General features: G+C 42.2%; 1 protein-coding gene across 1 annotated transcript in view; it reads right to left on the bottom strand.

Annotated features, from left to right (window-relative positions):
• The window catches only part of lhfpl2a (LHFPL tetraspan subfamily member 2a), a 36564-nt gene extending 14230 nt beyond the window's left edge, over positions 1–22334 (bottom strand). Inside the window, exons 1-2 of the mRNA XM_079179219.1 lie at positions 22304–22334; positions 8366–8426 (exon numbers count right to left, since the gene is read on the bottom strand). The gene's annotated coding sequence lies outside the window, so the exon portion shown is untranslated. The remainder of the gene's footprint in view (positions 1–8365; positions 8427–22303) is intronic.
• Between the last annotated feature and the right edge of the window lie 5149 nt (positions 22335–27483).

Here is a 27483-nt window from a genome sequence, read left to right as displayed (position 1 = left end):
ACAAAAAACATATGAACCCAAACTACACACCATCGAGTTTACTTGTGTAAATAAACATACTGTGAGTATACTTGTAAAAGTGGACTAATTCAATATTTTAGTTAATCTAAGTGTACTTCAAAGTGTACTTTATGCGACAGAACTACTCTAAAGTTATGTGTTATTTTGTATACTTAAAACTACCTCACAGAACAGTGAAAGTGCTCTATTGTCATTGTTATTTTAATAGTCCTATAATCAAATATATATTATTCGGAAATTCTGCATGGTGTGTACTTTTACGTTTGGTACTAGATGCTAATACACTGTGGAATTGCTACTTTTACTTAAGTGATATATCTGAGTACTGAGCTGGTACGCAGTATTATTTTGAACATAATATAGGACTTTTAGGAGTACATTGCTAGTTTAACATCATAGTGTGTTTAAAAAAAACACAAGAATACATGACTAGTGTGTACTTCTAAAGCATCTATAGTTCACAACTAGGTTCTGTAGCTAGTTTGTACATTACGTTTCTGCCCGGTTAACTGACCGATAGAGCAGATGCTTCTGCAGCAAAGCGTCCCAGGACTGCTGACAGCAGCAGTGGGACGCATTCATCCAACACTGCAGTCGGCTTCGGCGTTCGTCCGACTGTTGTAGTCGCTCACACACGGGGAGAACAAATGAGTTCCATATGAGGACGGAGAAAAAAAAGGGGCCGACTCAAACAGGAAGAGAAGCCGATAGACCGAAAGCATTTGAAGGCAGCGTGGAAAGCCCGAGGAAGAGGCCTTTCTTATCAGTTTGAATGGAAGTCAAAAGCCAAAAATAGTTCCTTTTTTAAACCCAGATGCATTTATCCTAAAAACCTTTGACCCGTTTCCAATAAATCCTGGTGACTCATTCTCACCCTGTGGTTGCGAGTTGGATGGGAAGAGGTTAATGGACCTTTTTAAGGCCACACTAAAATGTCTGGAATATCACAAAAAGAGCCTTTTTCTCTGTTTGCAAAGCAGCACTGCCCTTAGATACTGTTGTTATGCCTGTCAAGCTCTCCTTAAAGTTTACAACACAAAACTCACACAGTCATTTCTCAAACAATGGCTCCTTGATTTCAGACAGAAGTAAACAAAAGCAGACTTTCCATTTCTAGCTGGCAACTGCAGATTCTGCCGGCTGAAACGTTTCATAATGAGATTCCTTTTTAAATGTTCAATGGACGTTTTGCCCCTTTCACTCAAAGCGCTTTAACACTACATGTCATCAATTACCCATTCACACCCATTCATACACTGATGGCAGGGGCTACCATGCAAGGTGCCACCTTCAGGATTTGGGGTTAAGTGTCTTGCCCAAGGACACATCGACATGGACTGGAGGAGCAGGGGATCGAACCACCGATCTTCCGATCGGAAGACGACCCCGCTCTCCCTCTGAATATTCAGTTTATGGCTATATAAATGATATCGTGCTAAAAGACTGAGGCTAATGCTAACATGTAGCAAGCAAAAAGTTAGCACCAGTTGACGATCTATCCAGAAGAAACAGCATTATTCTTGTTAGCCTGTTTGGCTGCTGTTAGCTTAAACAGTAGTTTATGAATTAAAACAACTATATTTTTGCTTTTACGGTTAGAAGACAAAATTATTTTAGCATGAGGATGTGTTTGGCAGACGTAGCGCTATCTTCGGTAACGTTGCTGGAGTGTAAACCTCCTCTTTATCCAGTAAATAGCAGAACAGAGCTGCTAACGTTAGCCTAAACTGTGCTAGTAGCATCCAGGCCCAATAGGCATTATTTAACACAGTCAGTAGCTCCTCAGTCTTGGGAGTAATGCTCAGTTACTGTAAACACTAAGCTAGTTTGCAGCTTATTTTAGAGTCAAACGAACTATCTAAAATATCTCAACTGCACTTTATATTCTCGGCCGTATCTGAAGCCAACCCGACTGCGAGCGGACCTCGTTCTCACATCTTGTTGATGTGGAAATACAGATACAGATCAGACACAGGCTGACCACATATCGTCTTACAGGCTAATGGAAAGCCGACGGTGCTGCACGAAAGATACTCCGGGAGATTTCCCTTGTGCAGCCCTCGAGAAAAAAAAAGCGACGCAGAGCAGACCCTCACTTCAAAAGAGCCAGAAGATCTGAGGAGGCCGATCCTCAGCACATACGCACACATGCACACATGCCAGGTTAAATCATCATTGGTACAGATTCGACCGAGCCCGGCTGGTAATCCATCTGTCCTTGACAGACTATGATCAATAGCATGTTGTAGATCTGAAGAGAGGGGATGAGTGTGAAGCAAAGCAGAGTGAAAACTGATAACAGTCAGATAACAAGTCGGGGAAAAAAAAATCCAACTGACAGTTCAGGTTAAGAAGCGGATGAAGATATTTTATGAAGTGTACTTAACATGAAACATCTTGTTGTGTTTTACTTTGGTTTGAAACAACATTTAATTTTATTTTAAATATCACTGTTATCATCAGTACTGGTGTATCACAACACCCCTACAGCATCCACAGTGCAAAATACCAGGTGCAGAAGTCTTACACAAACTATATACACAATAAAGCCAACAAGGTTTAATAGATGCAAGCCAAGACTATCATCTAAGCTTTACACACATCACCAAGGATGGTTTCATTAACATTAAGGCCTCTAACACAACTACACAACCGCCCAACAACTGTTCTGCAACAGAATCCACACAGCAGACTCGCCTCTGTTTCTACAAACCGACCAGATGACAACCTCCGGTTCTAAAAAGTGAAACCTATGCTGAGCCTGCGACTCCTCTTGTTTTAAAAAGAAGTCCGATTGTATAGAAGTCTATGGGAAAATGACTCTACTTCTCTCTTGATTTATTACCTCAGTAAACATTGTAAACACGAGTTTATGGTCTCAATCTCTAGTTTCAAGTCTTCTTCAATACAGCATGATGTTCATTTAGTAAATGATGGTCCATTTAGAGTCAAACAGACCATAAAGCAGGGTATGCTTTAGGGCGGGGCTACCTTGTGATCGACAGGTCGCTGCCACTCCTCCGCCGTCCAAATATGGTCAATTCCATTCACTGGTTGCAAAAAAACCAAGATGGCGACGGCCAAAAACCAACATGACGACGGGCGAAATGCCAAACTCTCGGCTTCAAAAACCTCTGTCCACAAACCAATGGGTGACGTCATTCAAGGCCTTCCCAGAATATATAGATATATAAGTCTTCACCAGAGATCATTAATGTAATCACAATTCACAGATTTCAGGTGAGCTGGAGAGAGGACGTACAGTTGGGGGAAGGTGCATAAGTCTTTTCTTGACAACATGACAACGACGGAAACAGCAAAGTGTTCTGCGTCTATAAACCCGTGACCTGGATGTGCAGAGCCGGGCCAGGAAGTGATTTCACACTACACAAACCAAATGCCTGATTTTTGGCTCGTGTGTCGATGCATGATTCCCAGATGTGCCTCACAGATATCTGAATGAGTTTTTTTTTTTTTTTTTATCTCCACGTGTTTTCAATCCGAGTGTTACGTCAGCGTCCAGCCACTCTGAAGAGGCTACGCAGGGTTCATCGAGGGAGGAGGACGGACGGACGGACGGATTATTTGGCTCTGACGAGTTTCCAGTTGAGGAAAAAGATAATGACTCGCTCTCTGGAGTGCTCAATTAAATTCTAGACGAGGATAGCACACCTGATGGTAGCATATGGATGTAGACAGCGTGCCCTTTCCTATTCTAACTTTTCAAATGTTGCAGCCTGAAAGGAGATCCTGAGAGACAAATGGATTGTTGGGGAGTCTCCACGAACGCACATTCGCTTCTCCGTGCAATCAGAGAAGCCCGAGCTCAGCTTGAATCCCACAGAGGGAGCAGCTATGACCATCTGGCCACTTCAAGGCCCATAGACAGATGTTCAACATCTAGCTCGCAGCCTGGGCAGGGCTGGGTGTTCAGTACCAACTGTTTCCATACCTCACTTTCAGAAATATTAACATGTTTTCCTATAAAAAAACAAAACGTTTGTTAAAAGTTGTGTAAACACAAGAATTTTGCCTAAATAATCGGACAAATTTTGATTTATATCAACTCAAAAGTCAAAGAATTCAGAGTTTTCAATGCCCAGTGTTAACGACACATTTAGGTCGACAACATCCAGCCCTCGTACCGTCTCCTCCCATGACTTTAACATAAAAAATAACTTGCTGAAAAGAGACACATTTCTTTGTAAAGCTGCATGAAATGTTTTTTCTGCTATAGCGTATCTCCAACTCACAACCTCAAGATCCCGTTCATACAGTTGGACACCGATCCGTTCGTGTAATATGACAGCTGAGGTCAGGAGACAGATGCATTTTCCCCCAGCGGGGTCACGCCACATAGTTTTTAACCATTAACGCTCTTGTCAACGGTGGTTGCAGTCAAACACGCCGTGGTGTTGGGGAGATATCTATGCGGCGTATTCGCTAATTTATTAACTTTCTGCCGGGGGGGGAGGGAGGCTGCTGCTGGAGGATAAACACACGGATGTGCCGAAGGTGAGGAAATCCCAACACTGGAGACGGGAGCGTGGGAAAGAGAGAAGGAGGGGGGGGGGGGTAAAAAGGAATACCGTGAGCGGCGGAACAGATCCCACAGCTTGTGGTCAGCAGGGAGTACACCTGCGAGAGGCGTGGAGCTAACAGAGACGCAACACCTCCGGCCGGGTGGAAAAAGTTGCAAGTATATGAGGGGAAAAAGAAAACAATTTCACGATCCTGGGAGTCCTTTTTTGAGTCCAAATACATACATGGAGCATAATAAAAACACACATGTGGACCTGGGCACACAAAACACTCTCACACACCTCTATTGGTTCCCCCTGGAAACATCTGTTTATGCAATCCGACCGACTGTGTGTGTGTGTGTGTGTCGGTCTGGGTCTGAGTGGAGCAGGAGTCACTCCAGTAGGTGCGACGGGGTAACTCCTCAGCTGTGCCGAGGAGGAGGAGGTCAACAATCCCTCATCTTCTCATATTGACCAGGACAGCCCTCGCGCGGCGGGTTCACAGCGTGAAGGTTGAGAGCGCGATGGAAAACAAAGACCATCTGACACATCGCAGCGGTCTCAAAGTGGGTGGCCAACCGGACCAGACGGGGAGGTCGTCATCATGTGGACGGATTCTTTTGTGCCACAGAAATTTTTTTTTTTTGTCCAAATAATATTCTACGATTTTTATATATATATTTTGACCTACTAAACTTTGACTTTTTTGGACTTACTATAATATGCCTTTTTTGAATATATTATACTATAGTTTCATTTTTTCTTTATTTGAGATGCTAAACTTCATTCGACATACTTTACTTTATTATGACTTTGTTTATACTATGCCTTTTACTGTACGATAACTTTTCATGACAGTTTTCTCAAAATACCATAATATGTCCTTTTCAACATACTACACTCAGCCTTTGTTATGAATTATTATTCGACATATTATGTTTTGGCTTTTTATGTGTAGCATCTCGGGGCGGTTGAACGTCAGCTCGTGCTCGTTTGAGCTGAGGATTGAAGAAGCCGAGGAACATCAACAGAAACAGAGATACCATCCATCACAACGGCACGGTGCCCCGAAGGAGCGACAACAGACAACAATCACGACTGTTTGTTGTGTGCAATACCAAAACAGAAAATGCGTGACCCTACAAAAAGTACTGCAGAAGAAAATGTTGGTTTATCACAGTGTTAGACAAGCTAGCAGTAGACTGAAATATCTCACCAACAATTTGATTTTGGACAGACATTCATGGTCCCCTGAGGATAAATTTTGATAAGTTTAATGATCCCCTACATGCAAAATATTTCAGTTTTTGACCAAAATACCTGCAAATCTGGAAAAATCGGACATTCCCCTCAAACTCGGCGGTACTTTGTGTTTACTGCTAATCAGCTAATGTTAGCATGCAAGAGTATTTTGGTGAACATTGTCGACATCATACTTGCTAAACATCATCATGTTAGCATTAGCATTTAGCTCAAAGCACTGCCGTGCCTGAACACGACTGCAGACTCTTAGTCTTGTTAAAATTAAGACATTTTGGCAGCATTATTGTTGATAATTATTAAAAACATGCTTCCAAAAATCACTTGATTTACATTAATATTGGAAAAAGTCTGAGTATCAGATCCCAGATATTTGAGATTTGCTGGAGGTTAACCTTTTATCGTTAAAGTAAATAGTCCCCGTAGTGCTAAATAATGAAAATATTCAACAAGTTGAAATATTAATTTAAGAAATTTGGGGCTACATTCTTCACACCTACTTCCTCTGACTGCTGATGGACTGGGGGGGGGGGGCGACCCTTCTCCTCTGTCCCCCCACTGTTAAGAGAGCTGCAGAGTTTGGGGGCCCTCAGGTCTAACACTGTCTCCATTATGCTTAACCATTTCCAGCCCCACCTTAGCCCTGCACAGAGCCCCGGGGACCATAAACACTGGAGGGGGGGGGGGGGGTCCTTCCACTTCAAATCCCCGTGCTTTTGTTTCCCAGGCCAGACTCAGGAAATCAGTCACTGTGCTGAGCTGGGTGGACGGGGTTTGGCCCTTCTCCTCTGGAGGGCTAAAGGCATTGTTCCCACCGTGTTTTGTATTTGGGGATGAGTGCAGTTTAATCCTATCTTCCCTGTGGCTCTGACACAAACTCCCCTGCAAACTGAGACCTCTCTGGCTGCCCCCCCCCCCCCCCCCCGGGGGACAAGAGGGGAGACGTTGCTGTTGTGGGCAACTCCAAGCTTAACTTGATACCCCCTCCTCAAAATCAAAAGTAAGCACCGGCGAGGAACGTTGGCACCGGACTCTCTCGAGTTACGCATAATAAAAGTATCAAGTGATATCACCCCCCCCCGCTCGCAGGCTCTCGGCAAATCAAATGCTAACGGCGCACGTAGGAGGCGAGGAGGCGAGGGACGGAGACAAATGAGGGGAGACGCCGAGTGAAAAGGAGACGCCGAGAGGACAAAACGAGGAGGTGGGAGGCTGAGAAATGAAGAAGCGTGCTGCTTTTGTCAGACCGGTTGGTTTCAGGGGGAGTAAAGTGAGATGAGTGAGCGCTTTCACTTCCAGACAAAGACATGATTGTCGAGGAGTCACGCTTTTCTTCTATAACAAAAAAAAAAAATCACAAAAAAACTGTCAGATTCAAGCAAAACATTGCGATATCCTGCAGACACAGGAGGGGAAATCTGTCTGATTTAGAGCTGACATGGCAGGATTTATTAAAACTGTCATGTCTCATATTTCAAGGATTTATTAACCGAGGTTAACAGCTGTTTCACAAACTTCCTGATAAGATTTAAGAGTGGCAGCTTGTTCCCATTAATGCGTCCCAATATAGAGCATGAAGACAAAGGAGGTCCAGTCAAAAACAAGTGTGAGATAACAGGAAGTGTCTCCCTATTTTCGGAGCAAAGGGACAAACGATTCTTCTGTTTATTATCTTAGCGGGGGGGGGCTTTCCACTTTGAAACCTTCACAGGTGGTCCCTGCTCATTAGCTCTCACTCCGTTGTTTTCCTCCATATTGGAAAAACATGGACACCCCCACAACGCCCACAACTTCCTACTCCATCCAGATAAATACACCGGACAGATTTCATGAGTCAGCGAGGCAGACAAAGGGAAATACAGCCTGAACTTCACCTTCAGTTGACTAAAGGTGACCTTAGGTGCAGCAGCAACAGATGATTTAAAACAGAGGTCCCCAAAAGATGATTCACAGGGTAGTAAAGTGGAAAATATACATTCAGACACCAGTTTATTAGAAACACCTCTCAGTGTAATTTAACCATCTGCAAAGTTGTGAGTACATTGAGAGCAACGGGAAAACTAATACCTTGTGTTTGAATACTTGATAAGCTGATTCTTTCTCTTTAACAATAAATATTCACGACTAAATAAGGACTAAACATCAGGACTGTGTCGATGCGGATTGATCGGATATAATTGACAGTGGCAGCAAGAAGCAACTGTACATTGGAGACAAAAAAAAGTTTTTTCCAATTGTGCCTCGTCGACGTAAAACAAGTGAGAAGAGCGCAGACAAACCCCGTCTAACTTTCCCAGATGACTTCGTGTTAATGTAGGAAAGCCGTGACTTTAAAGCAGTGATGTTAAACAACACCTGCGTGGAACAATAGGGGTCATTGGGAACAGCTGGTATTTCCACCAATAACAGGCAGGTGCCAGGAACCCCAATAATATCAGAGGAAGAAAAGCAGGAAACCAGTTTGTTTTGTTGGTCTACACAAGTCCAAAGGGTCTCACATCTCCTGAGGAAAAGCTCTATTCAGGAGTCAGTTTAGATGCTAATAAAGGGCAAACACCAACCTCTTGTGCGGACGAATTCTTCCCTGAATGATGTAAGAGTCCTCTCTCAACTCTTCACAACCTGCAGAGACAGCAGGAACAATGCAACCATGAGTCCAAATCACAAAACCATACCATCTCCAGAGAGCAACCGTTCAGTCATAGTTGGCTCCGCAACCTTTAATGAGCTTCTTTTTTTTTCTCTTCTTGCTCGTTGGTATTTTCCGTTCTAACCTGACGAGCGACTGCACCTGGAGAGAACTTTAAAACTGTTTCACATGTTCATAAAACAAAACAAAAAAGACCCGCTGATGTCTGCATCGCTCATTTGACGTGATGCGGGTTCCTGTGGGGGAAAGTTGCATAATGTCCAGCACAACAAAACACATTGTGTGTATTACATAATGCAGCCAAGTCACTAAGAGGGATTTGAGTCATAAATCCTGTGTGAAAGGTGTTTTTAAATGCCACATCACATTTTCCCACAGCCTAGTTTTAAATCTGGCATCAACACAGATATTCAAATGTGAGTGAAGAACTAACCTGAACTTCGACTCAATGCTTTATGTATAAACTCCAAAGATTATGTGTTTTTTTTCCCAACATTACCAAAAAGTGGACTAGATGATGGTCTGAACAGTTGCCTCAGTAACGTTTGTGTTGTGTGATACATCTCCTCTGCTGTTTTTCCTGAAGTTTAAAGCAGCACAAATCAATATTGATTGATGCGTTTTAGCATCTTTAAGCTCATTTTGGTTTTTATGTGGCACGCAACTTTACAGTTTTTTTCAATCTCACCAGTAGAAAAGCTACAATAAACAACCTCCACTTCTGAAAAGTGAAGTCAATGCTTCATGTCTCAAAGCGGCATTCTCTCTAATGTCCACTAGGGGGCGACTCCTCTGGTTGTATAGAAGTCTATGAGAAAATGACTCTACTTCTCTCTTGATTTATTACCTCAGTAAACATTGTAAACATGAGTTTATGGTCTCAATCTCTAGTTTCAAGTCTTCTTCAATACAGCATGATGTTCATTTAGTAAATGATGGTCCATTTAGAGTCAAACAGACCATAAAGCAGGGGATGCTTTAGGGGCGGGGCTACACAGTGATTGACAGGAGTTGGTGGAGACCAAAAACGGAGCTAAAAGAACAGTGAATATTGGACTGATGGTCGTCAGATGGACACAAACATGATCACAAATGAATGATACTGTTGCTCTGTATCTGCTGGAACAACTTTATAATGTGATATGTTAATGTTTTGAGGCCAAAAACAATCAATGATGATGCTACAATCTTGTATTTCATTAAAGTATATTATTTCTTTTAACATTACGGTAGGCGATCTCTTTAAAATAGTCTTTTCAAATCTTTCAAATATTTAATCTTATTTAATCACAGTATCAATACATGATGCAAGAAAGCAGTCTGTCCTTTAGAACCAACCAAGGAAAACTCAACGGGACCACTGACGACTCAAACGTCTCCCTGGTGTCAGCAGCAGATTCAGGTTACTCTGCCCTCCACATACATCACGCTGTAGATGATTAACTAATGGCCAACTCTCTTCCCCCTTCTTCTCGGCACCATTAAGGCTGTATTTTAATGGATATCGTCCAGAGAGAGCAGCACTCAGCTCTGGTCAATAGTCTGAATTCAATAGTCACAACATTAACAGGATTGTAGAGCTTTCCACTAACAGTACATAAAATCACTACTGTAGGTTTACTGTCTCCAAAGGAAGCTAAAGGTCGAGGTATGTGCAAATAGACGAGTGACATGTGACAGTGAAGGACATTGTTTCTGTGACAATGCATGTAATCAGTGGCCTCAAGGCTTTATCCACAGCAGAGCCTCTCACAAACACAAACACATGAATCAGGATGGTTCAGATACCCGGTTTCAGTTTGAATCTGTGAGCTCTTTGGTCAACACATTACCGAAGCTTTCCTTCACGATAGATAAGATAGAGAAAGTCTCATTTGTCTCATTTGACACCACGGGGATCTGCAAAAAACTAAAATTACCGGCTTGCAGTCGCATGCCATCCATGTCAGTCCAAAATGTCATCGCTTCATCATTTTATCCTGTTAGACATTTGTGTGAAATTGTCACAATTAGCATTTTAATTCTTCATCTTTGTGTCCAGATGGACGTTTGTGCCAAATTTGAAGAAATTATCTCAGGAATAGGCAAGGATGGAAGACCCGAAAACATCTGGTCTCAGCTATCGTTGGTGCGGACGCATCAAAAATAAACGGTGACGTTTACAGACACGTTACCTCAGTGACACAGTTGTTAAATCACTTGGACCACCTTTAACGTTCCCAAAATGTGGATAAACCTCAACCAAGTCAATGCAGCAACCGAGAAATTCCTGCAGGATGAGGACAAAGGGACTAACGATAAGGGCCTTGCTTCAATATTTATCTATCATCCGTCATGTTTAAGTTAGAGTTAGTAGCATTTGTAATAGATTGAGAAGCCGGTGTTGCACAATAATCTGTGACCCGTCAGATTATATGACCTGTTGCCTTCAGGCAACATTAAGTGCGTCGTGCATGCAGAAAAATAGCTATATTTAGGTGGTATTTGCTGAATGATACTGTAGAATTAATATGATTTCCATTGCGTTGTTTTTAGTGAAGCGCAAACACTGTTTTCACTCACAGCAAAAGAATAAATGAGCAACGACAAACTTAACTAAGAGAAGTTTTAGTTCCCCACCAAACATGGATAAGAAATTTGATAGTTTCAGATTTTTTAAATGCTATCAAACCTCCACACCTGACCTGCCCTACAGGTGTGGGCCCAAAAAAGGCCTCGAGGTCTGTCAGGAAAAAGTGCAAAGTGATACTCTGATAAGGAGCTATAACATAATCAAATAAGGTATAATCAACACTGGCATCGGGTTTTTGAACAGTGGAAAAACAAGCAGTAATTTTGCCACAAAAACTCAGGAATGAGCTTGAAATAATACACAGAAATTCCCACAGAAGCTTCACTGGGATCCCTGCACTAATAAACAGCATACCAAGCACACAGCAGGACTCTTAATCATTGAATTCTATGCTTTTCAATTCCTTCAGCTGGGAAGATAAAGAACCCAATAACACCGACGGCACACTGTCTAAACACCTGACTCTGCCCGTCTTTTTCTCACGCTGTCATCGGGCGAAGAAAACGAGATGAAAGCAAGAACCCAAATTTCACGGATAAGTTCCGTGAAATTTAAATGAACGGAGAAAATGTCAGAAACAACATAGCTGCAACTCGTGAATGAAGAATAATGCGATATATATATATAAATTGAAAAGGTTTCTCCCAAAGTGTTACAATCCAGCTGCTATTCAGGCCCTTTAAAGTGATGCCAAAAAATGCCCCGACATAAACTCTTTTTTAGGAGCTGAGCTGTTGAACCCTTCCACAGCTGGGGGCAGACCATGATGTGGGGACGGGGGGGGGGGGGTGTGTAGGTGTGTTCACAGCAGCCAGGTCCACCACAAAAGGCTCTTTCTTATAGTATTTAAGGGCTCTGGGAATATGGGAGCTGGATGTAAAGGAAGTATGTGGTTAGTTAACATTTAAAAGGAACATTTGGTAAATTCGCTTTCTTGCTGAGTTGGGTGAGTAATTCGATACCTAAGCGATTAGCTTAGCTTAGCATAAAGACTGGAGGCAGGGGGGAAAACAGCTAGCTTGGCTCTGTCCAAGCACCAGCACCACCTCAAGAACACTAACTATCTTGTTTGTTGGGGTTTTAAGGGGGGTTATGTGCCGGATTACTTTTTTGCCCCGTAAAGAGTGACTTCTAGGAGTTTCTGTTGGTTCCTCCTTGTCTTTAAACTTCATCTTTTATACAGATTAAACAAAAGATATAACATGTTAAAGTTACTACGAGGAAAATGTGTAGAGTTTGGCGGTCCCTGTGGACAAAAGCGGTAGTGTTTCCAAGCACCAGAGTCCCTTTAAATCATTGCATGGCATATTGATCAATGATCAAAATGATGGTTGTAAATGATAGTTGCAGCCTTGCTCCCCCTGTTTCCAGTCTTTATGCTAGGCTATGCTAAATTAGCTGTTGCATCACGTTCAACAGACAGATATGAGGATGGAATTGGTCTGCTATTATAACTCTCAGCAAGAAAATACTTCCCAAAAATGTCAAACTAGTCCTTTAAGTGTTTCAGTAGCCACACATGGCGGATGTTGTTTAATCTAAATCAAAGGTTGACTTCATTAAGACACATCAAGCTCTAACACTGCATCCTCCATAACCGTCTGCATCTGTTTAACATTCATTCCTCTCGTCTTCTTCTTCTTCTTCTTCTCTCTTCCCTCTCTGGGCAGTAATGAGAGGAATGTGAGGCTAAACAGAGAGCGTTCTCATTAAAATAACCAGCTCAGGAGCCCCAAACGTCCCTCAGGCCAACGTACACAACACAGGTGTTAGACAGCAGCCGGTCTCCAGCTCCATTCGCTTCTCTAACACCAATCGCTGCAACGCAACGCTTCTACAAAGTGTTCAAACAAGCGATTTATTTGGGAGCAATCGCAGAGGGAGCCGCGAGCAAATATTTACAGAAGCTAATAAAGACGGATATCAGGCGCAAACACAGGTTGTTTGTGCACCTCAAAAGGTCAAATACATGTTTATCTAAGGAAAGAAATAATAGGATTTTTATTAATTACAAACTACGTGTCACCCTCGGTTTCAATATATATATATATATATATATATATATATATATATATAGAACCCTTATCTTAAGGCTGGCGCTGTCTATATTCATACAACACGAAACAGACTTGACCAACAATGACTTCATCTTTGTGCTCGGCAGCCAGTGTGTGTGTGTGTGTGTGTGTGTGTGTGTGTGTGTGTGTGTGTGTGTGTGTGTGTGTCACTGGAACATTTTTACAGGACCAGCAAACTGTTGCTGCATCAGCACCACACAAACCGCTCCGCCGTGGATTCAGTATCATCCATGTCCTGTTAAATTAAACACAAGTGACAGCTGATAATGATGCTGTACTTTTGTCATTTAAAATGTATGGAACGTCCCAAAACATTATTATTCTAGAGGATAATAAGCATTGTCTGCTCCAGCTCAGCTGGGCAGCTGCATTACATTTACCACACATAATTGTTTCGGAGCCAGCGCTGAGACAGCGGGGCTTTGAAAGCCTTTGCCAGGCGCTCTTCAAAGAGAGGAGGAAAAAAAAAACGTTTGGGTTCCTGGAGCCTGTGCAGCTTCCGCTTTGGGTTTGGGCGCGAGCTTTCGGCCCGCTGACGGCGACTGGGAGCCAGAAACAATGCTGCTCCATCATGCCATGACGAGTCTCATGAAGACAGTTTACGCCCTTTTAATCGTCGTCTTTAAACGATACCTCAATGTTACTGAACACGGGACTCTCCCGGATGACGCCACCATCCTATAAATGTTTTAACCACCAGTTTTAATTATTGCAACATTGTTTTGTCCGTCATTTTAGCACAAACAAATTCAAAAGCAGATATTTTCCAACCCAATCCTTACATCCCATTTCAGCAGTAAATTCACAGAGAAACAAAGATTCTACTTCTGATTCCCAAGATAATTTATCCTTAGAATTCTTTTATTATACCCCTTTTTTAGATGATATCACACCACTAAGGTCCAGCTCTATCTCCTCAGTTAGCCCTTTAATTCCCTTTGACACAAGCACACGCCCCCTTTTCCACCGTCGCAACAAAAACACTTAACACAGCAGTTACAAAAGGACTCTCAATCTGCAAAGTAAAAACACAAGGTGTCCCTCGGGCGCATGCTGATTACACACTCTGCACTAATGCAATGATTAGCCCACACTCTATCCAATTTCCCCTCTTGTATATATATAGTGTGTGTGTGTGTGTGTGTGTGTGTGTGTGTGTGTGTGTGTGTGCGCCTACATGCATGCATATACAGACACACACATGTGTGTGTGTCCGGCCTGTAAACCACAGACCGCACACAGAGATGACATCACCTCAGTGATTAGTCCGTTATCTCAGTGTTAAACTCAACAGATGGCTGCGGAGGGATCGTTCAGCGAGGCCGGTTTGTAAATGTTATTAGAGATAAACAAGCTTTTAAGATTAAATATGGAATCAAAGAGGAAGACATTTCTTTTTTTTTTATCTCGTTTTTCTTTGTTCAGATGTGGTGACTTCATCTTTGCCGACTCTCCGTATGATAACAGACAGGTGTATTAAGTGCTCTTTAATGTGGATAGGAGGGTCATGTCTCAGGGTTGGATAAGAGCCAAGTTCCTACCAGACATGATGACAGACGTAATGGGTGAAGGGGTTTCACACACACACACACACACACACACACACACACACACACACACTCCTCCCAGGACTGTATGTGTGCTGCAGACTCGCCAAATTGTGTTATCATGTCTGTAATTGTCTTTCAGAGGCATCATCTTTCCTGTCTAGCCTCTGAACCTTTGAACCCGGCGGTGATAAAGTTCCCGCTCAGTGTCACAGGCTATTGGCCCCCAGGAATCTAACGGCCCCTGCAGCAAACGGGGGGGGGGGCATAACGGCTGCGTTAATGTGCCTAACCATCCTGAAAAGAGGATAAGTGTTTACATTATCTGGCGAGTGCATGCCTGCCATTAAGCGGCCTGAGCTGGGCCACGTCGACACTTAAAAAGGGCTGTTTAGGTGTCCACTCGCTGGGAAAACAACACAAGTCTCCTCCTCTTCGTCTGCGAGAGGAATGTGGAGAGATGGGCTTCGCAATTTGTTTCAGTCGTGCAAGTTACGATTGTTTCATGGCGGCTTCTATTGGCCATGTTTCATGACACGTTACGGGAATATCAGAGAAGACGGCGACAGCATAAACAGCTGATCAGTCGTGTGAGTTAAATGTACAACAGACCAGGTATTTTAAAACAAATGCACTTTAAAGACCGTTTACCAAACACTCTCTTCAGTCATCAAAAGTGGAGGCTTAGTGTGGAAACGAGGGCGAATCGGTGGAAAAATAAATGATTTCAAAAAAGCACATCAGCGTGGAAGTAAACTCCGGACAGATGGACAGAATAACGGATGGAGGTCAGAGGCAGCTGTAAAAAGTGGTTCCCCTCAGAGTGAGTGATCTCTGGGGCAGCGGGGCTGTCAAAGGGAAGTCACGCTGCTGATGAAGGGGGGGGAGAGAAAGGGAAGAAGAAGGAGGAGGAGGAGGAGGGGGAGAACGAGAGGTCACAAAGGCAGCTCCAGACTCCTGCCCCTGGGAGACGGATCACGGATGTCTGACCCAGAGCCGCTCCAGTTAATTGTGAAACAAAAAAAAGCTTTACCTTCTCTTTCTCTCTCTGTCTCCTGTCGACTCTCTGTCTCCTCACTCTGTCATTACTGCTCTCTGTGAGTCACTTTTTCTTGTTTACTCTCCCTTCTCCACGCTGCGAGCGCCGGGCCTGATCCCCGCCGTCTTCAGATGTGCAAATACCACTTAGCTGCAAAGACAACAGCAAACAAAAGAAATGCCTCATTCTCTGCAAGTATTCGTGTCCAGAAGGCTTTGGACGAGTCAAAGCTAAAAAAGGTCAACCACGCAGACTCACTTTTTTGTTTGCAGAAGCGTCACGACTGCAGTGAACTATTGCTGCTTCTGTTGACAATAAGTTTAGTTCAGACAGCGGAGGGGGTTTATGAGTTCATAAGAGGGAATTGACTCCGAGCTGAACCTAAAACTGTGTTTGTTTAACCGGAGCCACGTCGGTGCCGATCCTACCTGAGATTGAACAGGATGCATCTGTGGACGAGCCGGCGGCGGTGAGAACCAGCCTGGCAAATACCGGTTAGATCCTATTACGCCTGCTCGTATCAGCTCGGAGCTTTGGGGGTGTTTCGTGTGATGGAGAATCAAACCTGAGTGTGTCTTTCTTGATTTACCGGTGAAAACAGGTTCATGGTTCCCCCCCGTGACTGTGTGGTTCTCACAGGTGCTGTAACATTATCCCTTTAAAGTGAAGGGGTCACTCTCACCTGGAGAAGAGCAGCGAACTACAAATCAATTCACAGCTGCAGAGACCGCTGGGCCGACCTCTGCTCTGTGACACGGAGGGAAGATTCCTGAGGTTTTACACAGAATTCAACCCAAAAGGTTTCACAACAAACATTCAACTTCCTCCACAAACTATATAATCTATAATCTTCTATCCCAATTTTCATTTGTCAAGTATTTAATTCACACAGGAGTCATTTCATATAGACTATTTATTTATTGAACTACAAGAAAACGTAGTTATCGAGGTATGAAATGAGATTTTATTTCTATTCAGTTGTTTATGATCTATTGTAATTCAAATATCTGTTTATGCATTTTGTGTGTGAGTAGCTTTGATGTCATTGTGCAATCCTGTACAACGACAACAAAACCTTGAACTTAAGGTACAAACGTTAGCATGTCCGGCTAACGAGCTAAAAGACTGCTTTACTTCCGAGGCTGAGGAGCATTTCATTAACTGACTAACCGATATTTGTGTGTAGGGTTACAGGTGAAATAAAGCCCATTAGCTGAATCAACATTATCGTTGTAAGCTGCACACTGTAGCAGAAGGGAAAGCCTGACAGGCACAGAAACGGTTATTAACGGTCGACTACTGTGAATACAGTTAGTAATGTGAGCAGCATTAGGTCAAACCAGTGACCTGCTTTATATTCAGTATGAGTCACCGCTATTAAAAAACGAATGCAGGCCAATGCAGGATGCAGAGGAAAGACAGAAGGAGCGTAATGGTAGAAGTAGGGCATCGGTGGTGAGCGAGCGGTGACTGCACACCAAAATACGGTTTCCTTGGAGCTGGTGAAACCAAAACACGAAGGAATCAGACCGCTGTGCTGAGAATTTACAGTAAAAAGTGAGTGAAAGTGAAACAACTCTGGATGACAAAGGGACTTTTTTGGGAGCTAGACTCAAAATGAAACTACGATAACTTGATCGAAATTTACCCCCGAATGACGATGGAGTCGGTCAGCTGACTGATTTTAAGCTAGAAGACACTAGAAGTTAGAAATATAGACAAATACACTTCGTATAAAACTCACAAATCTGATCTAACACACTTCCACTAACTTCTGACTTTCAAATAAAAGGAATAGTTTAATAATTTGGGGGGAAACTGCTTATTTGCTTCTGTCTGTGCACTAAATATGAGGCAAAAACCTTCGTGTAAAAGTTGTTGTTTTTTACATTTTGTACAGATTTAACAAATAAGAATATTAGTTTCACCAAAAAGAAAAAACAATAATAAGCTGCAACCGTTGTGTGAGTAGGTAATACATGAATAGACTCCATCTCTTTGTTGTCATTGTTTTCTTTCTCTAATATAAACTGGGAACCAACTGGAACATGAAAGCAAATTCTAAATTTCAGCTGTTGTCACAAACACAATGTGCAATCTAGAGTGATCTGGTTGATGCAGCTTAAAGCCTTTTCCATGACCTAAGCCAAAGTGAACATTCGACACCGCCTTATCGCACACCACACACAGACGGGCTATTATGGTGGGTCGTAACCTTTTTTCGTGATTAGCATACAGCTGTGAGGCCGAGGTCCCCGAGTGTGCTCCGGTTCCAGCTTAATCAATATTCAAACGCGTCTGGTACAACGTTAGCTTAAGACAGGAAAACATGGCGGGGAGGAAAAAAAACACAGGGAGATGCAAACGCTGACTGAGAGACTTTAAACCGAAGTGAACTGAACACAACCGGCAGAGTTTAATGAGCCTGCAGTTGCTCTGGGACCAGATAAAGTGCTGGAGGCCGTGCAGCTGCAAAACCCCACCGTCCGTCTGCCGTGCACTCCCCTGAGACTGACCCCCCAGCTCCGCCACAAAGGAGCAAAAAACCCACAGCAGATTCCTTCTCCTCATTTCACCCGACAGGAGGGTCCCGCCCCCCCCCCCCCGTCCCCCCCCCCTATCTGCCCTCCACAAGTCATTCTTTGGACGTCTCTCTCTTGTCTATAGGGGAGGCTATGTTCCACGCCAGCCTACCTTCAATAGATGGAGGGGACAAGTGTAGGGTGAGGGCTTTTGTTATTGTGAGGACCCCACCCTGCTGGTTTTCCCAGTAAACAGCAGGCCGGCGAGCCGCTGGAGGTAGATGTACCCCCGGGAGAGGAGCTCATCTCTGGGAGCCACAGGGGGGCCCAGAGGACGGGGAGGGAGACGGGGAGAGAAGGGGTGATTAGCTCCAGCACTGCCCAATCTAATCAGTGTGCATGACTGCCCCACAGTGTAGCATGTAGGCGTGTGTGTGGGGGGGGGCTGGGAGAGTTATATCAGTTGTTTCAGAACAGGGGGGGGCCACATGAGCGAGGTCATCACGTAAACGCTGCAGTCACATTTCATGTGGACGTGACGTAGTTTGAGCTCTGGACTGGTTGTAAAACAACAGTAAATCTCTGCACCCGAATGAATAGGAGAGCCGGACGAGGGCTTATTAATAATAAAGTTACCAAAAACACGACATCATGACTCACTAGCTTTTTTTTTTCTTCTTCTTCTGGTAGTTTTTTAAAATGACAAACCGCCGAATAACCAAAACCCAGGTATCGCATCACCTCATGTTATCTTGAGTAGATAAACCAGCCGTGTAGAAGAGATGTACATTAAATAAACCGTAACATCGTACTATGCATGTGTTTTTGAAAACATACAGTAAACACATGTTAAATACTAAACAGAATGTACGCTAGTCTTTCATATAAGATTCAATGTTATACTACAACTATCAGCACAATACGAACTTTCCGGCTCCCAACGCAGTTTAGTTTATAGCCGGATTACGATCAAATCAATTCAAGAAAAAGATGTTTGAATTAGTAAAAAACAGATTTTTTTTGAAGTGACAGCCCTCAGACAGACAACAGAGGAGAACAAAGCCTCTCGGCCGCCTTTGTTCTCCTCCTCTGTATATGCAGACTGTGACACAGGCTTTTCCAGTACCGGTGAAACAGATGATTTCTGACGCTGCTTTATAATAGAAAGAATAAGAAAAGAAACTCTGACACACGGCTGCTTTCAATTCAGAATGACTCCTTTCAGAAGCTTGGAACGGAAAACCTACTAACGTAATGTGACCCAGTTAGGATTTGTCATAATGTTTAAGACTGTCTTCCTCGCATTACGTCAATTTTACGAGCAAATAAACAATCTTTAAGGCAACAAGACGCGTATTTCAAACCCTCTGCGATGTGTTGCTTTCATTAGAGCACTTCCTGGATGCTCCTGTATAAAGTTTTATTGACCGCACTCGTTGAGAAACAAAAGAATACTGTGGTTAAAATAATCACGCCAAAAGAAAGTGCTGATTGTCAAAAACAGCTGGGAAAGTGAATATTCTAACTCACAAGTAGTGAAACAGTAGTCTGAGGAAATATGACGCATATAAACGCAGCCTTGTTATCAGGATTGATCCACAGCAGCGCTCTGCTGTGACAAACTGTAATCCAGATGTTTCGTCCCGGCCGGCCGGAGTCGTCTGGTTTGACCTCTTGACACGGTGAGCAGCCGTTCGATTAGTGGATTTCACACTCTGGTCACGGTGACATCACGGTGCTGGCTTTGGTTTCAAGCTCACACTGATAGTGCCCAGGTCTGATTTCCATCAGCGGGGGGCGGGGAAACAATGTAACGCTCACAGACGCATGAAAGCGTTTATTTAGGCTCCAAATCGTCCAACTAGGAGACACATACTGACCCCTCTCCCATAAACTGCAGCCAGCATCCTGGATTAATGACAAAAAGCTCTGCCATCAAAGCCCAAAGAAAAGCACGAAACACAGATGATGTGGTCTCTATGAATGGCATGCTAGTTCAACTTTTCTTTTTTTTTTTTGTTTATGAAAAGTATCACCAACTGGATCATCTGCAGCGGGCAAAAAATGAGTCTGGTCATATTTTATTTCCGTGCTTTGAAGGTTGACCATTCTGTTTAGGAAAGGAGAGTAAAATAAAACATTAAAAGAACTTCTCCAAAAGCATCTGCGCCGCCACGCTGCCAAGACAGAGAGAGAGAGAGAAATGTATTTTTTGCTTTTTTCTTGTGGCCCAAACGAAGGGTCGTAATGAATGAAGCTTATTTTAATGGGCCGAACACGGAGCCCTGAGGGACCACGTGCAACTGGCACATAATCCCAAACCACTGACAATCCCTGAAAGTGGACTCCCGACAAAAACCGCCATCTTTAATGCGAGTCACTCATTCTGGAGATGACCTAAGCGTCATTAAACATCTGAAGCTCATTTGCGTGCCTTCAAAATTACAAAGAAACGGCTCAAGCTAATTACAGAACATGAGAGTCACACAACCGAGACCACACAGCGGCTACAATGATGTAACTAATGCAGCTGGTAATAAAGCGACAAACAATACATTTGAACAACAATCCTTTAGCACAAAAACTACAACAGCTGAAGTGTTAAATCTAGTAGCCGAGACGTTCCACGTGGAAAAAAGACAGTTCACGAGGCTCTGATCTTTCCTACCACAACGAATCGGTGACTGGGGTTTGGAACAAAAACACTACACGCCTCATGAACACTGTGTCTGTTAAAGCATTGCAATAAAGAGCATCACACGTGGAAAATAAAAAATAAAAAATCACTGCTCGTTGGAGAAAAGCAAAGTAGGGCTTTCTTTATGCAAAATGTATAACATGTGTTCCTGACTTTGGTTACGTTATGGTCCAAAGACTTAAACATAAAAAGGTCTTTGCCCTCAGGAGCCCTTTCTCTTTCCCACATCAACACTGGTTCACAGGTGGGACCTGTTCTCAGGTTCACTGTTGAAACAAAACACACAAAACAAAAGACGAGAATCTGTGTCACACTTTGTCGAGACCACTGACAGACTCTGTCTCTTGAACCGTAGGACCTCCGATACGTAGAACAGGGCCAGGATCAGGTGTTTGGGGGTCAGTGATGCTTTTGATGGGGCTCCCATGGAACATTAAACGTGGTTGTGTGTGTAGCGCCGAGAGAATTAGGTGATTCATTTTAGTCATTTCACAAGAGGAAATACAAAACAATGCCTAATTCCAGCTTCTCATTTGTGAGGATTTGTTGTTTTCCTTTGTCTCATTTGATTGTAAACTAAACGTATCCGGCTTTCGGACTGTCGGTCGGACAAAATAAGACTTTTGGAAACATTATCTTGAGCTTTGGAGGCATCATAATGGACATTTCTTACCATTTATTGACTAAACAAGAGTATTAATGTTTCATATATGTGTCATTCCACCCTTAATAAACCTTTTATTCTGCAACAATGCACATGGTGGAACAAATCAGCTGAATAAAGGAAAGGAAATAGGTTTTCATGTTGAATTGTGCACACAGCAGCTGCAATTAATCATTAATTACATCAGAGCTGAGAAGATTAGCTAATTAACTGATAAGAAATTAATCTACAACTAGTTTGACAACAGACGTTGTTTTGTTTAAGCTTCCCAAATGTGAAAATGTGATGCTAACATTATAGTAAATTGGTTAATTGGGGATTTTTTTAAGCCTGAGTCCAAATTAAAAACCCATTTCCGCTCTAATATTAATCCATTTTGTGACACAGTTTGCATGATCAGTTCTATTAAAGACGTATATGAATAAAAACCGTAATAATAAACGAATTAAATGTGATAAAACTGTCATACTCGGATCACATACTACCAGGAGGGGTCATACTGTGCTGCAGCCTTGCCTGGCAGAGCATCAGTCTGCTCGGCTTTCCTGCCACGAGTTTCCCCTTTAACGGAGCTCCGCGAGCAAAATGCCAAAAACTTGCTTAAAAACGTGGAAACACTTTGGTGAAAGTCACAATACGCGCGGCTGAGATACTTCAACTTATACTCGTTTCATGCACGAGTACCGCTGTTGTAGAAAAGTACTTTTTAAAGAGCGTTTTTCTACTTACGTGTAACTGCTGGCGGTGCGTTTTTTGGGGGGATTTGTAGTTGAAGCGACGCCTCTGAAGGATGTTTTTTGCGTCTTCTCTGTGGAGTTTAGGTTGTCGGGTTTGATCCGGACTCTTTTCCCCTTCAGTGTCTCCTCTTCATCTTCCACGTTTTCTCCGGGAACCACAGAAGAATGAATGGTTCCGTCCTCCTCTTCTGCTCCAGACAGACTACCGTTGGGATGGGAGTGACTGCCCCCGTGCACCAATCACTGCCGCTCACACTCAACGAGGATACATTATTTAATGAATGTCACTTCATGTGAAATACTATGTGAAAGACCACTGCTGTGTGGTTGGAGGCTGTGAAATGTGTGTTTCTTTTCAGATTAAATAAAGAAATTCAAAAGCTGAATAAAACCCAATGAATTAAAGGAACAGTGCGTGTTCGTTAGGGACATCTATTGGCAGAAATGGAATATGATATTAAAGTGAAAGTTCACCCCAGCCTTAGTTCACCAACCGCATGATTTAAAAAGTGCAAAAAAATCTCCAAAATTGAATATTGTTTTTGTGTACAGGGACACGAATTGTCTGTTCTTTCGTGATAACATTACGTTACAAATAAAAGTTAAGTTTAGGCAACAAAACCACTTTGTAGAGTTTAGGGAAAACATCATGGTTGGGTTTAAAATAACGAATAAAAGTTAGGTTTAGGCAACAAAACCATGTAGTTAAGTTTAGGAAAAACATCATGGTTGGGCTAAAAAAAACTACGTAAAGTTAGGTTAAGACAACAAAACAAAAGTTAGGTTTAGGCAACAAAGCCACTTAGTTGATTTTAGGGAAAATAATCATTGTTGGGTTTTATATAACTACGTTAAGTTAGGTTTAGGTAACAAAGCAAAAGTTAGGTTCAAGCAACAAAAACCATGTAGTTTAGTTTAGGACAAACATCAAGGTTGGGCTCAGTTATTTTTCCACCAAGAATGTAAAACCTTCTCTGTCGTCAGCTTCTCAGCTATGAGGATTTACTGCCTTTCTTCATTCTCTTCTATGATAAGAAACTTAATATATTTGGGTTAATGAAGACATCACCTTGGACTTTAGGAGATTACAATTAAGATTTTTTAAATTAAATGATAAATCAATTAATCACAAAAGTAATCAGCAGATTAAGATATTCTTCTACGACAATAACGTTCTTAATTTCCCTTCTAAATGTTTAGTCTTACAGCAGTTGTTGTCTTAGCATCTCTGATTACCACTCACCCTATAGACAAGCTACTCACACAGTATTACATGCACATTTGGGTTGTCTCCATGTCACATTCTCTCTAAATCTTAGTCTTAACCTTTACTGGGAGGCTAACAGCTGAGCTAAAGACTCACATCTCACACCAGTCACTGCAGATGGCTCACATTCTGAACGTCCAACATGTCTGTCTATACGCTGCACAGCTAAAAGCCATACTTAGCATTATTTCCAGATGCATGTGTCTACAAAAATGCATGCATCTCCCATTCCCAGTCTTTTATTCTCTCCAAATTCAGTGTGAGGGTGTGCAGGAACGGTGCAAAACAACAACTTTTGTACATTCAAGCTTTGCACGACAGTAATTAAAGTGTGAATGGACTATTCTGAGACTGTTGAGACTAGGAGGAGAACAACTGGAGCCAGGATCTCAGGCCGGTCAAATGAGACTTGAATACAGTGAAAACACACAAGAGCAGTCTCATGACGTGGTTCGGGTGTTTCTGGTCAAACAGCAGTTATTGTCAATAATAACAGCCCTGATGTTATCCATCCAGTTCCTGGGAGCGTTGTTAACCCTGACAGTCAGAATGAAAGCACAATAGAGTACAATAGAAATACTCCTATTATACATCATATATTGTGTAGTTTGAGCTACAATGTTAGCTTCCAAATCTGAGATCTGAATGGATTCAAACGCTAACTGATTTAAATTCCTGCATGAAATGATTTTTTTCCTGTTTAGATTTTGCACCAAATAAACAATGAGAACATAGATTACATTGTTATATTGTGTGTATAATGTCCTTGTCTCTCTTTATTTTGATCTATATTAATATTCTACATTTGATCTTATTTAATGTTTGTTAATTTCCTTTTTTATTTGCTCGATTTATTTCCTTTTTTATTTATCTGGAGATAGGCATCTAAGAATTTCACTTTGCTGTGTATGTTTGTATAAGTGACAGTAAAACTTGACTTGATTGGGAAGAACAGTGTACTTATTTACTTTGTATGGAACATCAATTAAATACTTATGGGTACTTATGACAAAACAAATATACGTACTGTAAGTAGAAGGGAAGACGACGAGAGGATAGGGAATGAAAGGGTTACATTTAAATAAATGTACACTGTAAATATTATTTATAATAAGTACTTATTACTTCATAATAACACAGTACAGTAATATTGTTACTGGCTAACAAGAGTTAATTTTGGAATGAAATATGTTATTGTATAATTCATTTTAAAACCATGATATACTGATATACGGGATATCGGAAATTAGATTGTAAAATGTTTTTATTTTTATTAATATGGGGTACATTATACATCTCAACTAAGCCTACTACTAACAACTCATGAGCCAAATACATTATCATACAACATAACTGAAATTTGGTATGGATGTTCATGGTGTCCAGAGGATGAACCCTAGTGAATTTGGTGATCGTCTCACTTTTCCTGTAGCGCCACCAGCAGGTCAAAGTTACCGCTTATTCTGTGAAATCTCTCAACAACCACTGGATGGACTGTGACAAAATGTACAGACATTCATGGTCCCCAGAGGATGAATCCTACTGACTATGGTGATCCACTGACATTTCACTGACTAGCGCCATGTCAGGTAGAATTGCAATCAGTTTGTTATTTTTGTGACTTTTTTTAATTTGTTCAATATTTTAGTTTATGACCAAATACCTGCAAAGCTAATAAAATCCCCATCAGCTGTTGTTCAGTGCTAACACGCTAAATGTGTTAGCATCTTTTTTTGGTTGCTGAGTGAAAGTGCCACAAGTATTCACGGCATGGCTATTGTGAAAGGACATAAATATCAGACCTATTTCCCCTTTTTTTACCTTGTAAATATGAAATATTTACTGGAAAAGGAATTTAAACTTTGTTACGCACATATTCCATGTGCTTCTTTAAGTATTTCATTGGTATAGCACAAAATGTTAACCCTGTAATTGAATGGATTTAATCTAAAGTGTTACTGAAGATGTTTCCAGTCCTTGTTTGAGAATAAGATGAAGTATACTGAGCCCATGCTCTGCTAAAGACCTTTAATCATCCTATTAACCAAGGAGGCATTGACCTTGAATCTTCTAAAGCTCTTCTGTCTGTAATTACTCTTAAAAGTGATTACATGCTTTAGGAACAAGAGCGATAAGTTGCACCTTCTGCTACTGACACAAACTTGAAAACAACATAACAATTTAAGGGTTCCAGTCTAATAACGCCTCCTTGACTGTGATCTTTTATCTGTGGTGGTCTTCCAACACTACGAGGAGCTTTTCTTCTTTGTTAGGTGTGATGAGCTGTTGGATTTCCCCCCCTTCGAGGCTCAAGGTTCAACACATTCCTGCCTGCAGTGGTCAGTATGATTTTAATCTGTTTTCACAGGCAGCACAGACAGACACAATCTTGTTTGGAATTCCAGTCGCACCTCACTTCGGTGTCTCCTTGTGGACACACCAAAAGGGGAAATCGAGGGTGGCAGCCGTTTTCTTTTTTTAAAAACGCATGTGTCCCACATGTGCTCACCGTCACAACATCTGCTATCATATCTTTTTACGCTGTCATATCTTTCAGGGCCATCACACTGGTGGCACACATAGCTTTGTCACAGCTGAAAAAACAAAACGTAAAAGAGTCGGGCGGGGGGGGGCGACGTCAGAGCCGGCGAATCCCACGTGTTGATTCAGCAGAGGCAAATCAGAGTGCGTTTGTCACTCGGCGAGGCAGACTTCACAGGGCCGAGTCAAAGTGCAGGATTAAGTGTGAAAGACACACCAAAACCACTTTGGAAAAGAAAAAAAAATAAAGCACGAGGAGGAGACGAGCTGTGACACTCATAATGACAAGATGGAAGAGCTTGTCAGGAGGGGTAGTTCACCACAAACCAGGGCAGGAGAAGTGCAAAAGTGGTCTGCAAAGTGAAACTCGCAGGCCTCAGGTTTCTTTGGATGAACGGCAGAGCGGGTAGCAACGTCTAATTAAATGAGCCATCCCGTCATCTTAAGAAGCAGAGTTTTGATTGTAGAGTAAACTAACAGAACAAGCGAGTGACAAATTTGTAGCCTCAGCAATGTAAGAGAAGTGCTTTCTCAGAATCATCCTGTGGTATTCTGGTAGTCCCCCATTACCAAAATCCCAGTTTAAATTCCACTTTGGTAGAAAATGGTGGGGCTCTTTTTTAAAGGCACGTATACACTTTGGTTGAAACACTTACACAAAATTAGAAACCACTGATTCTTGAAAAGCAAGATAATAAAAAGGAGTTTTTTAAAAATGTAAGCACATTAGTGGCATCACACAGTAGCCTTGGGCGGCCATATGGAGTAGACTGTTACTGAATAAATAATTCAGAGGAATACGACCCAAAATCTCAAAAGACGCTCATTAATTAAGCATCACAGTTCCATCTGGGTCTAGTTTGACACCTTGACACAAACAAATCATAACTCAAGGTCCACTTACAAGCTTTCTTCTGGAGCTTTCAACAGCATCACACAGTCTTCATCACAGGACTCACAGATTCTAAGGATGAGCAAAGTTTTTATGGACAATATCTCCGAGACAATTGAGCGAACACTCCATCCAGTGATGAAGACCATGTGATACGGTGGAAAGCTCTGGAAAAAAGCTTGGAAGTTGAGATTGAAATGTGAAACCACTCGATGCTTCATGAGATTTAGATAAGAGGATAAATACCACACTTATATCTGTCCGTTGAGTATGAAGCTAAATTAGCTTAGCTTAGCATAAAGAGTGGGAACAGGGGGAAACAGCTAGCCTGGCTCTGTATAAAGGTAAAGGCCTACCAGCATGTTATATATCAAAAAATGATGTGTATAAATGAAAAGTCATGTTTTTTTTTTACAAGGTTATGTGTCAGACTATTTCTCAGCCAGGCTAGCTGTTTCCCCCTGTTTCCAGT

This window comes from Pholis gunnellus, assembly GCF_910591455.1.
Source record: "Pholis gunnellus genome assembly, chromosome: 18".
Classification (NCBI taxonomy): domain Eukaryota; kingdom Metazoa; phylum Chordata; class Actinopteri; order Perciformes; family Pholidae; genus Pholis; species Pholis gunnellus.
This window is presented reverse-complemented; position numbering and strand designations above follow the sequence as displayed.